The sequence below is a fragment of the Capsicum annuum genome, chromosome 3 (assembly GCF_002878395.1).
Source record: "Capsicum annuum cultivar UCD-10X-F1 chromosome 3, UCD10Xv1.1, whole genome shotgun sequence".
NCBI classification, from domain to species: Eukaryota; Viridiplantae; Streptophyta; class Magnoliopsida; order Solanales; family Solanaceae; genus Capsicum; species Capsicum annuum.
Genome location: NC_061113.1, coordinates 237,078,411 through 237,092,941, shown reverse-complemented (window position 1 = coordinate 237,092,941; position 14,531 = coordinate 237,078,411). Strand labels below are relative to the sequence as shown.

At 32.3% G+C, this 14,531-nt stretch overlaps 1 long non-coding RNA gene across 1 annotated transcript; it reads right to left on the bottom strand.

The window, feature by feature from the left end:
• Positions 1 to 2,671: 2,671 nt before the first annotated feature.
• LOC107862875 lies at positions 2,672 to 12,364 on the bottom strand. Its single transcript, XR_001672058.2, has 2 exons — positions 12,171 to 12,364; positions 2,672 to 2,743 (listed from the first exon to the last, which is right to left on the bottom strand). It is a non-coding gene; the product is annotated as an uncharacterized LOC107862875 (long non-coding RNA).
• Positions 12,365 to 14,531: the final 2,167 nt, after the last annotated feature.

Genomic DNA, 14,531 nt, shown 5'->3' with positions numbered 1-14,531 from the left:
GTATGATGTATATATATAATTGTGTATTAATATAATTTTTTATCTCTCTCTATATATATCAATTGGTATTTGAACTAGCTGCAATACTAGGTGGCAAACGTTGAAATAGGTAGCAAAAAAACATTGCAAAAGATTCAAAAATTGTTGCAATAGGTGTCAAAAACCATTGCCATTCGTAGTGAAACACCATTCCAAAAGATCAATAATTGTTGTAACAAGGTTATTGAAACTTTTTTTGTCATTGCAATAGAGTCTATTGCAACAGTTCTTAACCGTTGCAATACAATCTATTGAAACAGTTCTTCATCCTTGCAATACAGTCTATTGCAACGTCTCTTAACCATTGCAATACAGTCTATTGTAATGGTTAGGAACTGTTGCAATAGATAATTCGAACCGTCTCAATAAGAGTGATAAAAATCGTAGCAATATATAGACCTATTACAATGGTTTTTGTAACCATTGCAAAAGTCGTCACAATAGGTCTACCCCAACGCTCACATATGCAACACATATAAAACCGTTGTAGTAGCTCTATGGCAATGGTTTTTATATCTATTGCAATGATTTTTGAACCGTTGCCATAGGGGTAATTTCTAGTAGTGCATCTTCGCAATTGAACAATTACAAAATTTGCGACTTGGATTTGAGTTCGTGCATGGCCTCCTTAAGACAACCGCATTTCCACAATGAAAAATTAGAGTCTTTTTATAATTGGATGTTTGCGATTCTTGAGACATTACAGAATTTTAAAATAAAAATAAAGTTAATGAAATAAAATAATGAGGGATGGTGGACATTATATATGAGGTAAAAATAAGTGTTAATACTGAAGGAATACAAAACTAGCCGTTTGTTACCGTTGGAACAGTAATTGTGTTTTTTGAACTGCTGGTGATACTTAATAAACTGTCGTAGATCATGACCTATATCAGTCATCAACGAGATACTAAAGTGTACCATAGACACTCGTAATCGATGGGCCCTCAATAATATGTTAAATTAAAAATATTCTAATAAACAATATACTAGTGCTTTGAGGGTCTATTGATTCGCTTGGTCTATCGTAGACTTACTCTATAAGGAGTGCATCGATTGATCTCCTAAGTATGCATAGACAGCTACTATAGACTAACACTTGGAAATAAATAAATAAATTAATTAAAGATAAATGTAGTGTGGGTTTCTACACATATGAAGGAGTATAAACAAGTCACATAATCATATTAGAGCTTATAAAAATTAGGGGTCGTGAATTAAGGAGCGTGTGAATGAGTAGTGGTCAAACAAACCATATCCTAAGAGTAATGGTTGTTAAAGCACAAATATATTTTGAGGATGATGATTGTTCAACCACTATCCATTCCACATAATCTTTTGATTTGGGGGTGGTGATTGAAGGACTATATCGAATGTGTAGTCATCAAATACAATCACTATCCTCAAAATATACTTGTGATTTGACAAACATTACTCTTAGCATTTTGTTTGTTCGATCACTACCCATCTACACTCTCCTTTATTCACCATCCCTAATTTGGATAAGATCTAATATGATTATGTGACTTGCTTACACTCCTTCATATGTATAGAAACCCACACTACATTTATTTTTAATTTATTTATTCATTTTTAGAAAACATCCAAGTGTTGGTCTATAGCAGCGGTCTACGCATAATCAGGAGATCAATCAATGCACTCCTTACGGTGTAAGTCTACGATAGATCAAGCAAATAAATGGACCCTCAAAGAATAAGTATATTTTTTACATGAATTTGACATGGGTCAACATCAACGGCAGTCTGTTAAGTGTCACCAACAGTTCAAGAATATCTATTTAAATCATTTTTAATTTAATTTTTTAGTTCAACCAGCCTTAAAACATGTTATTATCTGTTTAAATCATTTTTAATTTAATTATTTTTTTCACCAGCCCCAAAACATGTGATTATCTATTTAAATTTTTTTAATTTAATTATTTTGGTCCACCAGCTCCAAAATATGTTATTATTTGTTAAAATCATTTTTAATCTAAGTATTTTGTTCCACCATCCCCAAAACAGGTTATTATTTATTTAAATCATTTTTAATTTAATTATTTTATCCCACCAGCCCCAAAACATGTTATCATATGTTTAAATCATTTTTATTTAACTATTTTTCTTTCAAACTACAAGATACTAATGGCCCATCGATTCATATAGTATATGATCGACTAATATGTTTAGTTGCAAAATGATGGAGTATAAGATCGATGATAGACTATATATAGTTTTTGAACTTTTTCTGAATTCAATCGTTAATCTGAATTTAAGTTAACTATAAAGAAGAATAACCAACAGAAAAAAGAAACAATCACAAAAAAGAGGGAAAACATAATTTTTAAACTGAAATACTTATATTCAACTTGTTCATTGCATTACATTCATCTTCAAAAAAAATGGCAAAATAGAAGAAGCTTTATTCTATCAAAATCCTACTAAGAAAGCTTCTTCATCAATGAACAATACAAAAAACATATAAACATAATCATTCATAAAAACTTAAACTAAATTAGGGTGATGGTGGGGTGGTGGTGGTGATGGTGATGCAGAGTATTAAAGGGATAGAGTTTGAAGGAACTTACATATGGCTGCATCTAGAATTTTTACCTTGATGCTTTGCGGTTGTGTTCGCTTACCTTCCTTCATTGGTCATTTTTTGGTAGTTTTCCTTCTAGTGAAAGTCACTGTCTTCCAGCCATCTGAGTAAGAATGAAGATTGGTGCTTTATGTGTAGAAATGAATATCGATGTCTTTAGAGTAAGAAAATGAAAGAAAATTGATATCTAATTTGTTTAAATAAAGGAAGAAGATTGATATCTTCTTTGTTAATAAAAATGGATGAAGATTGAAATCTTATGTATTAAATAAATAAATGAAGATTGATATCTTCTATGTGAAAAAATCTGGATGAAGTTCGATATCTTTTGTGTAAAAAACATGAATAGCAGTTCTGCGTAGAAATGAAGATTTCTATTGCATAAAATGAAGATATCTTTCCTGTAAAAATGAATATATCCTATGAGTAAAAATGAAGATCTCTTCTCTATAGAAATAAATGTTATCTATAAAAATGAACGACGATGTAGAAATGAAGATCTTTGGTAAGAAAAGACATAGAATTTTAAAAAGACTATAAAGGGATAAAACACCATTTTTCTCATAGCTGTCCAAAATTTATATAATTTGAGACAATTTTAGTAACTACTGATGCATTTTTATTTTTATGTTGAGAGGGATTCAAATTTGATGAATGCCCCGAGCAGTGTATGAGTAACGGTATCTTACCTATTCTGGTATCTAAGAAATGTCTTGCCCTTTATAGTATGATAGAGAGTATGGCTGCTGTGGCGATCCAGAAGTTTTTTTACCCTGATGTATTTATGCTCTCTCTCACTCTCTCTTTTTCTCTCTCTCTTTCTATACATATATATGTATCTTTGAGGCTTACATACTATATTCGATTTTTAATTGAGAACAATGGGGGTGAAGAGCTTTTCCAAGCTGAGGTCTATAAAGCCTCCAATGGGAATATTGTAAGCACAAACTCAAAGTTGTTACTGAATGAAGACTAGAAGGTGATTAAGATACAAGACTCAAGATACAGAATCTTTTATCTTGACCACCTTCTAGTCTTCATTCAGCAACAGCTCAGAGTTTGTGCTTAGAATGGGGAACAGTAAAATTCCCATTAGAGGCTTTATAGACCTCATCTTGGAAAAGCTCTCTACCCCCATTGTTCCAATTGAAAATGTAATATAGTACATAAGTCTCAAAGATACATATATATGAGCAGAAGAGAGAGAAAGAGAGAGTTAGAGAGAACATTAATACATCAAGGCTGAAAAATTTCTAGATCACCACAGCAGCCATACTCTCTATCATACTATAAAGGGCAGGACATTTCTTAGATAGCAGAATAGGTAAGCTACCGTTACTCATATACTCCTCAAGGCATTCATCAAATTTGAATACCTATTAACATAAAAATGAGAATGCATCACTAGATTCTAAAATTGTCACAAATTGTATAAATTTGGGACAGCTATGATAAAAATGGTGTTTTAGCCCTTTACAGATTTTTTAAAACTTTATGTATTTTCTTATCAAAGATCTTCATTTCTACACCATCTTTCATTTTTATAGATAACATTTATTTCTATACATAAGAGATCTTCATTTTTACTCGTAATATATAATCATTTTTACATGGAAGATATCTTCATTTTTATGCAAAATAAATCTTCATTTCTACGCTGAACAGCTATTCATTTTTTTTACATAGAAGATATCAACTTCATCCAGTTTTTCACACAAAAGATATCAATCTTCATTCATTTATTTATCACATAAGATATCAATCTTCATCCATTTCATTAACAAAGAAGATATCAATCTTTATCCATTTCATTAACAAAGAAGATATCAATATTCATCCATTTCATTAACAAAGAAGATATCAATCTTCTCATTAACAAAGAAGATATCAATCTTTATCCTTTTTTTAAACACATTAGATATCAATATTCTTTCATTTTTTACACTAAAGACATCGATATTAATTTCTACGCATAAAAAATGCATAAAAACCAATCTTCATTCTTACACATAACAAAACAATCTTTATTTACACATATGAGATCTAATGTAATACCCCACACTTTTTCCTAGCTTAATTTCGTCCCTAGAATGTCAGGTGATTCAGTGTTTCTTAAGAGTCATTTCATATCTTACCTTAAGGCCAAAAAGTTGATTTCCAAAGGGTGTATCTATCATCTGGCTCAAGTCAAGGACACTACGTCTGAGACTTCAATAGTTCAGTCAGTCAGTGTAGTTAATGAGTTTCCTGATTTTTTTCCCGAATATTTGCTAGGGGTAACTTCCAATAGAGAAATAGAATTCAGGATTAACCTTCTTCCAGATACTCAATACCTTCATATCGTATGGATCCCACCGAGCTTAAAGAGTTGAAAGAACGACTCAAAGATCTTTTAGATAAAGTTTCATATAATGTAGTGTTTCTCCATAGGGTGCTCCCATATTCGAGCGAAAGAAAGATGGCTCTTTATGAATGTGCATCGACTATCGTCTGTTGAATAAAGTTACAGTCAAGAACAAATATGCTCTTCCTAAAATTTATGACGTATTTGATCAACTCCAAGGTACAAGTTTTTTCTCAAAAATAGACCTTAGATCTGGGTATCATCATCTTGAACTAAGGGAATATGATATCCCAAAGATAGCTTTCAGAACCCGTTATGGTCATTTTAAGTTTCTAGTCATGTCCCTCGGGCTAACAAATGCCCCAGTAGCTTTCATGGACTTGATAAACAGAGTGTTCAAACAGTATATAGATATGTTTGTCATAATCTTTATCGATGATATTCTTGTCTACTCTCGTAGTGAGGACGATCATGCAGACTATCTTAGAATTCTATTGCAAACTCTTAGAGATCACCAATTATTTACCTAATTCAATAAATGTTAATTTTGGCTAAGGTCAGTATCTTTCCTTGGTTATATCATTTCCAGTGAAGGTATTAGAATTGATCCTCGAAAGACAAAAGCCATAAGAAATTGACCTAGACCTATTTATCCGTCATACATTAGGAGTTTCTTGGGTTTAGCTAGCTATTACAGACGTTTTGTTAAGGGTTTCTCATCTATTGCATCTCATATATCTAGATTGACTTAGAATAAAGTTAAGTTTCAGTGGTCAGTTTCCTGCGAGAAGAGTTTTTAGGAGTTGAAGACTCGACTCACTTCAGCCTCAGTTTTAGCATTACCCAATGGTACAGATGATTTTATTATTTATTGTGATGCCTCCAGAGTTGGTTTGGTTTGTGTTTTAATGCAGAGAGGTAAGGTTATAGCCTATGTCTCTATACATCTTATGCATCATAAAAATAAGTACCCAACCCATGATCTTGAGTTACTTACTGTTGTGTTTGCTGTGAAAATCTGAAGACATTGTCTTTATGGGGTGCATGTTGATGTGCTCACGGATCACAAAAGTTTTCAGTATGTGTTTACTCAAAGGGAGTTGAACCTCCATCAGAGAAATTGGTTAGAATTGTAGAAGGATTATGATATGAGCGTGTTGTATCATCCGGGCAAGGCCAATGTAGTGGCAGACACCCTTAGTAGATTGTCTATGGGCAGTGTTGCTAATATGGACAATGATAAGAAAGAGTTAGTTCATGAAGTACATCGGTTATCTAGATTGGGTGTGAGATTAGTTGATTCAGATGAAGGGAATGTTAGTGTTTAGAGTAGTTCCAAATCTTTCCTAGTTCCATAAGTGAAGGAGAAGTAAAACAAGAATTCTAGTTTGGTCAAACTAAAGGAGTCAATTAAAGACCAAAAGATAGAGGTTTTCTCCTAAGGGGTAGATGGTATGTTGAGATACCAGAGTAGATTATATGTGCAATGTGTTAATGATTTGAGACAGCGGATTATGGCAAAAGTGCATGGTGCGCATTACTTTATTCATCCAGGAGCCATAAAGATGTACCGTGGTTTATGGAAAATCTCTTGGTGGAGTGGTATGAAGAAAGACATAGCAGATTTTATAGCAAAGTGTACAACATGTTAACAAATTAAGGTAGAGCACCAAATAGCTAATGGTGTGCTTCAAGAGTTTGATATCCCCACTTGGAAGTAGGGAGAGGTGAATACGGACTTTGTGAATGGATTACCCCATTCACGTCGTCAGCATGATTTGATTTGGGTTATAGTGGATAGATTGACTAAGTCAGTGCATTTCTTGCCAGTTTATACATTCTATATAGCTGAAGATTATGCTAAGTTGTATATCTGAGAGATGGTTAGATTACATGGAGTTCCTTTGTACATCATCTCTGATAGGGATACTCAGATTACCTCTTAGTTTTGGAGAGCCTTTCAAAAGGATCTGGATACCCAAATTCATCTCAGTTCAGCTTTTTATCCGCGGACAGATGGTCAAGAAGAAAAGACCATTTAGACCTTAGAGGATATATTGAGGGCATGTGTTCATGATTTCAAAGGTAGTTTGGATGAGCATTTGTCATTGATTGAGTTTGGTTATAATAATAGTTATCATGCTAGTATTTAGATGGCTCTGTTTGAATCTCTTTATGGGAAAAGATGTAAATCAACAGTTGGTTGGTTCGAAGTAGGTGAAGCTGCTTTGATTGGGCCAAACATGGTGATTGAATCCATGGAGAAAGTTTAGTTGATTCGAGAGAGATTGAAAGAAAAGCAGCCTAAAGTCATCAAAAATCTTATGCAGACGTAAGAAAAAGAGATCTTGAGTTTGAGGTTGATGATCTTGTGTATTTGAAAGTTTCACCACAGAAAGGGATGAAGAGATTTGGTAAAAAGGGGCAGCTTAATCCCTGATTTGTAGGCCCCTTCCGTAATTTGAGTCATGTTGGGAAGGCAGCGTATGAACTCGAGCCCTTCCGTATAAACTCGAGCCCTTCCATATGAACTCGAGCTACCCACAGATTTTTTCTCCATTCATCTAGTGTTCAATGTATCCTTCTTAAAGAAATGCATGGACGATTTAGCTGTTATAGTTCCTCTAAAAAGTACAGATATTCAAAATAGCCTTTCTTATGAAGAAGTCCCAGTAGAGATTCTTGATCATCAGATCTGTACACTAAGGAACACAGAAGTTCCCTTGGTTAAAGTTCTGTGGCAAAATCAGTCCGTTGAGGGCGCTACTTGGGAAGCAGAAGCAGACATGCGTACCAAGTATCCTCATCTCTTCTCCACGAACCCAGATTCCTCCAAAGGTAATAGTCTTCCTTCATTCAGCTCTTTTCCAGTATCAAATTTAGCTATATTGTAGTTTTCATACAAACTCATGCACTCACACATCAGTTCAGCAGCTCATTATGTTAAGATCCAGTCATTCAGTTCATTTCAGTTGTGCATGATAGCTTATAGCCTCAAATTTCTCAGCATTCTCATCTTAACTAGCCACATTCAAGGAAGAATGTTCCCAAGGGGGAGATATTGTAATACCCCGCACTTTTTCCTAACTTAATTTCATCCCTAGAATGTCAAAGGTTAGCTTAAAAAATAAATCATATTTATTCCATGTATAATTTTCCAGATTTAGACTTTCCATTGTATTGTAAATTGAATAAGTTATCCATCGATACCAAATTCTCCAAAATCCAACACTCGGTAAAGAAGTTAGGACATTTTAAGTAAAGCAGTGTGCCACCTGGGCACCCACCGCATCGCGGAGGAGGGTAAATTTCCAATCGTCAAAATCCAGTGGCCCTCCGCGATAGCCCTACAGCGCGAAAAGGTCAAATTTCCCAATTGTCCAATTTTAGTAAGCCTACGTGATTTCACCGCATTGCGACAGTAGCCAACATGGCACTCCAAAAGGGCACCGCGATAGCTCCACATCGTGAAGAACTTTCAGTTCCCAATTGTCCTATTTCCAGTGAGCCACCATGATAGTGGCGCATCGCGGTGGCCTGCCAATTCAAAAAATATTGTTTTTCTAATTTTGTTTAGAAGTTTAAAAGCGGGTATTATGGTCAATTCCCAAGCCTCAATCTGTCCAAAAAACAAGATTAAACATATTTAAAGCACTTTAGGCTTATTTTCATCCATTCTCTCTCAAAGCAAAACCCTAGAGTTCCAAAGCTTATTCTCCAAGAAATAAAAATCCTCCATAGTTTTCTGAGAAAGCCCTAAATTAAGGATTCTCAAGACAGGATAATCAGTAACTCAGCTCCAAGAACTCAATTAGGAATCAATAATTCAATATTCTTCATCTAATCATCTACCAAGGTATGTGGGATTTATGAACAGGGATCTTCTTCCATCCTTGTGCCCAAAACCAAGCTTTTAATTAAAAATTCACATGATTTCGAATGTTTATACATGAATTTTGAATAATGGGTTTATACCCATTATTGCTAATTGCAAGCTTTTGAGATTTTAAGTGTTTTAGAAGTTGAATTGCATGTTTATTTTCATATATTCATGCCTATTGCAGAAATTTCAAGATTTTAAGATGAATTATCATGGTTTTCATTATCAAGCATGATTATTATGATGCTTTTACATGAACTTGATGCATGGGTTATAAAGCCGAAGATTGTAAGTTGATGTTTCAAGAAAGATGATGCTTCAATCATCTTATGAGTAGATTATTTTCATATTTTCAATAAAGCTTTGATCTTTTGATCCTCAGATAAGATTTAAAATCCGCTTTATAAATTTATTATAGATTATAAAAATTAGATGAGCTTTACTTACAGATTGAATTCTAAGAAATATACAGTTAGTTTTCATAATAAACCATTATGGAAGTTCTAAAGTGGATTTCCAAAAGTTTGAGCGTAGCAAATTAAATGGAGTAGTATTTAGCACCGAACAGGAAGTGTGGGATTAGTGTGCCCTATCTTCCATAGAACTACGTAGCCAATGTAGGTACAGATTCAGATTATTTTTATTCCAATATGGGTTACAGTTACAGATGTGATCAATTATCTTAGGTTATACTCATTGGCAAGAGTATGACACCTTTCCCCAACATGAGGTTTCTTTCTTAGAAGGACGAGACGTTGGACTCCATGTAGCTTGCATGATTTATGTTGGTTAGAAGAACCTCTCTAATAGAAAATTTTGTAAAACAACTTTTAAAAGAATTCCCCAAGTTTTAAGCTTACAACATAACAGAATAGCTTTTAGAAAACTAAGTGTAAAGGCTCACAGTTTTTTTTCAGATTATGCTTTACAAAAAGATATTAGCTTCAGATTTGATGTTAAGAGTGAGCTCTTTTGTACTTAGACAATATGATTTACAGATAGAATACTAGCACGGCTTTCAAAACTAAATGTTATGACTCACTAGATTTATAAAGTATTATTTGCTTCTTATTATTATAGATTTTAATTTTTAGATATTCCAACTTATGTGAGTCATTTACATTAGCATGCATTATTTTACAAACTATGATGATGAGATGACATTTTAATTATGCATTTCACCACCATATACTCAGTACATCCTCAAAGTACTGATCCACATATATGTCTATGTGCTATATTGTCTCGTAATGTAGGTTCAGGTGCTCAGTATTAGCAGCAAGAGTAGTTCGAGCATCTCCATCTACATCCGACAGCTGGTGAGTTCTCATAGTTTAACTTATTAATTTATATAATTTAGTACTCTTTTCAGACAATTTGAGTTAGTTGGAGGTTTGTCCCAATGACTCTCTAGATATTAATAGTAGAGGTTGTTAAACTTCTAGTTTATAGTCAGATTATTCAGTATTGATTTTCAGATATTATATTCAGATTAATCTCAGATATTTCTTTCGGTTTTCCGAATTAAGTATGACTCTTATGACTATATTTCCTTTATTATGAGATTTAGACTCAGTAGTAGGCAAACATGTTTAGCTTAAGGCTACTTGTAGTCTTGAGCACCGTGTGACGTTTCAGGATCAGATTTTGGGGCGTTACATCTAACAAGTTCATTTTGCTTTTTAATCAATCCTAATACCGCAACAAATCTCATTTCCTCCTAATCCTATATCTGTTTCAAATTCTTTAACAAACATCACACATATACTCCTTCCTATATTTTCTAATAGATCGATACTCATTTCTATGCATAAAAGACTAATCTTCATTCTTACACATAACAAATCAATCTTCATTTACACATACGAGATCTAACAAGTTCATTTTCCTTTTTAATCAATCCTAATACCGCAATAAGTCTCATTTCCTCTTAATCCTATATCTGATTCAAATTCTTTAACAAACATCACATGTATACTCCTTCCTATATTTTCCTATACATTGATATTAATTTCTACGCATAAAAGACCAATCTTCATTCTTAAACACAGCAAAATAATCTCATTTACACGTACGAGATCCAACAAGTTCATTTTTCTCTTTAATCTATTCTAATACCACAACAAATCTTATTTCCTTCTAATCCTATATCCGATTAAAATTCTTTAACAAACATCACACGTACACTCCTTCCAATATTTTCTAATACATCGATATTCATTTCTACTTATAAAAGATCAATCTTTATTTTTACACTTAACAAATCGATCTTCATTTATACATACGAGATCTAACAGTTCATTTTCCTTTTTAATCAATCCAAATACCGCAAAACATCTCGTTTCCTCAAAATTCTATATCCGATTCAAATTCTTTAACAAACATCACACATATACTCCTTCCTATATTTTCTAATAGATCGATATTCATTTCTACACATAAAAGACCAATTTTCATTCTTAAACACAGCAAAACGATCACCATTTAGGCATACGGGATCCAACAAGTTCATTTTTCTATTTAATCAATCCTAATATCGCAACAAATTTTATCTCCTCCTAATCATATATTCGATTCAAAATCTTTAACGAAAATCACACATAACTCTTTCCTATATTTTCTAATACATCGATATTTATTTCTATGCATGAAAGACCAATCTTCATTCTTACACACGGCAAAACGATCTCCATTCATGCAGAAGAGATCCAACAAGTTCATTTTCCTCTTTAATCAATCCTGATACTGCGATAAATCTCATTTCCTCCTAATCCTATATTTGATTCAAATTCTTCAAAAAACATCATATATATACTCCTTCCTATATTTTCTGATACATCGATATTCATTTTATGCATGAAACACCAATCTCCATTCTTACACACAGCAAAACGATTACCATTTACGCATAGAGATCCAACAAATTCATTTTCCTCTTTAATCAATCCTAATACCATAACATATCTCATTTCCTCATGATCCTCTATTAGATTCAAATTCCTTCAAACATCACACATATACTCCTTCCTATATTTTCTAATACATCGATATTCATTTCTATGCATAAAAGACCAATCTTCATTCTCACACATAGCAAAACGATCTTGATTTACACATCCGAGATCTAAACAGTTCATTTTCCTTTTTAATCAATCCAAATACCGCAACAAATCTCATTTACTCCAATTCCTATATCCGATTCAAATTCCTTAACCAACATCACACATATACAAATTCCTACATTTTCTAATATACAAAACCTCATCTTATATCAAAAAAACAAAAATGAAAAGAAAAAAAAAGTACCAGAGGTTTGTCTAGCAACGTATCTTGCATCTGATAAAAAGTACTATCATCTCCCTTAGCCACTTTCTTCAAATCCTCCTTCGTCAGCTCAAACAGACCATCTTCATCGCGAATTCTTTCCATTTCTTTCTCCACTAACACAAAAAGCAACGATTTACAAAGGTTCCGGTAGGGTTTCTACAATCGAAGGGGGATTTTTCTGATAGAAAAGTTAGGGTTTTTTCACTTCTCTTATATAGTGAGTGACGGTAGAGGGGCTGGTAAGTAGAGTAGCTAAAGCTGCCACGTGGTTGATATGCGTGCTGAAAGTGTACTTTTGGGTTTTCATATTTATATGTAGTAAGGGTAATGTATCTTATTGCTTTAAGGCTTGTACGTTTCACCAAATTAAAAAAGGAAGATGAAAAGGAAAACTATTCTCTTTTAGAAAAATATTTAGAAAACAAGTTGACTCTAGAGAGACAGGCCCATTTATCTAGTTAAACTAGGAGCCAGAATTGACAAATTTATCTTAAAGGAAAAAAACCAACAAATATAAAAACTGAAAGAGAGTTTGATTTTGGGTATGTTTGGTATGAAGAAAAATATTTTTCATGGAAAATGTTTTCTTAGAAAACGTTTTCATGGAAACAAGTTGGTTTCTAACTTATTTTCTTATGTTAGGTTGGTGAGTGAAAAAACTACTTGAAAATATTTTCTAGTGTTTGGTTGCTGATAAAAAAACTATTTTCAAAAAATATATTTTGGTGAGTGTAGCTAAAGAATAGAATATATTTTTTAGAAAAATAATTTTTGACCCCCAAAAATATTTTTTTTTAGGGTGTGTTCCATATGGAGGAGGAAAACATTTTCTTGAAAAATAAGTTATTTCTTATTTATATTCTTGTGTTCATTATGCAAGTAAAAAATATTTTCTAAAAGAATTTGTATATATTTAATAAAAAATAAAGAGAACGAATAGAATAAGAAGTGTGGGTAAGAAAAAAGTTTTGAAATATTTTCTAAAAAATAAATTAAGAAATTAAATCTTTTTCTGGGGAGGGGGGCTAGTAGGGTCGGGGGGAGGTAAGAAAAAAAGTTTTGAATATTTTTTTGAAAATTAAATTAAAAAAAATTGGGGGGAGGGGGCTGGTAGGGGGTGGGTAAGAAAAGTTTGAATTTATAAAAAATTAAATACTTTTTCGAAAGGGGCTGGTAGCGGGAGGGGGTCGAGATAGGGAGGGAGTGAGATAAGAAAAAAATTTTAAATAGTTTTTTAAAAATTAAATATTTTCTTGGATGGGGTGGTAGAGGATTGGCGGTAGGGGCAGGGGTGAATGATTTTGAGAGTTGTATGAAGATTTCAACTTGATAGTGAGGTTGAAAGAGAGTTTGAAAAATGTTTTTCTTACTCCTTGAAGGGAAATCATTTTTCTTAAATTTGAGAAAAATAAGTTGATCTTGAAAATATTTTTTAAAATATTTAAGCTAATCAAACATGAGATAATTGTAAAATACTTTTCATAAAAAAGAATGATGGCGTAACTACAAAAAGTAACATACCTTCTACACATCCTTTGCCTTCTTCTAATTTTTTGGAAGACTAGATACGACGAGCATGTGCTAGTACGAACTCAATATATGTTATATTTTTTATTTTAATTAATGGGACACTATAAGACACTGATGAAATTTAGAAAGTCAATTAATTTTGTATAATTATTAAATATTTTAATTAAACTATTAAAGGCTATTGAGATTTATAATATTTTTACATAGTAATATATAATACTTTCTCTCTTCGAATGTATGTGTCACAAATGGAATTTGAAGAGTCAATCTATTTTTATATAGTTTTTGATATTTGAGTTGTTAATTATTATGATTTATAATAATTTTTACATATTTTTAAATAACATGTGAAATTCCTCTGCTCCAATTTATCTGGCATTGATAAAATTTGGAGAGTCAATTAATCAATTAAATTTTCTATATATATTTTAAATATTTTAAATTATTAATTATTTTTATTTATTGTACCTTCACGTTATTTTAAACTAACTAGTTTAAAATACACGCTCTGTGCGTGTATCTTGCGTCAATGGGTTCAATTTCATAAAATCACTCCAATATTATAAAAGAAAATCTTTTAGCTTCTCTATGTTTAGCCAATGATTTTACCATAATAAAATAATATCATAATCAAAAATCCATGGATTCATGTTAATTAAATTCCTAAAAATTATTAGATAATGGAAAACATACATGCAAGTACTATATATATTTCTCAACTTCAACATAAGCAACTAATGCCTATCTATAACAACTAATATTTATTTTCGTAGTTAAAATCTTTAAAATAGAACACATGAAAAATGAAAA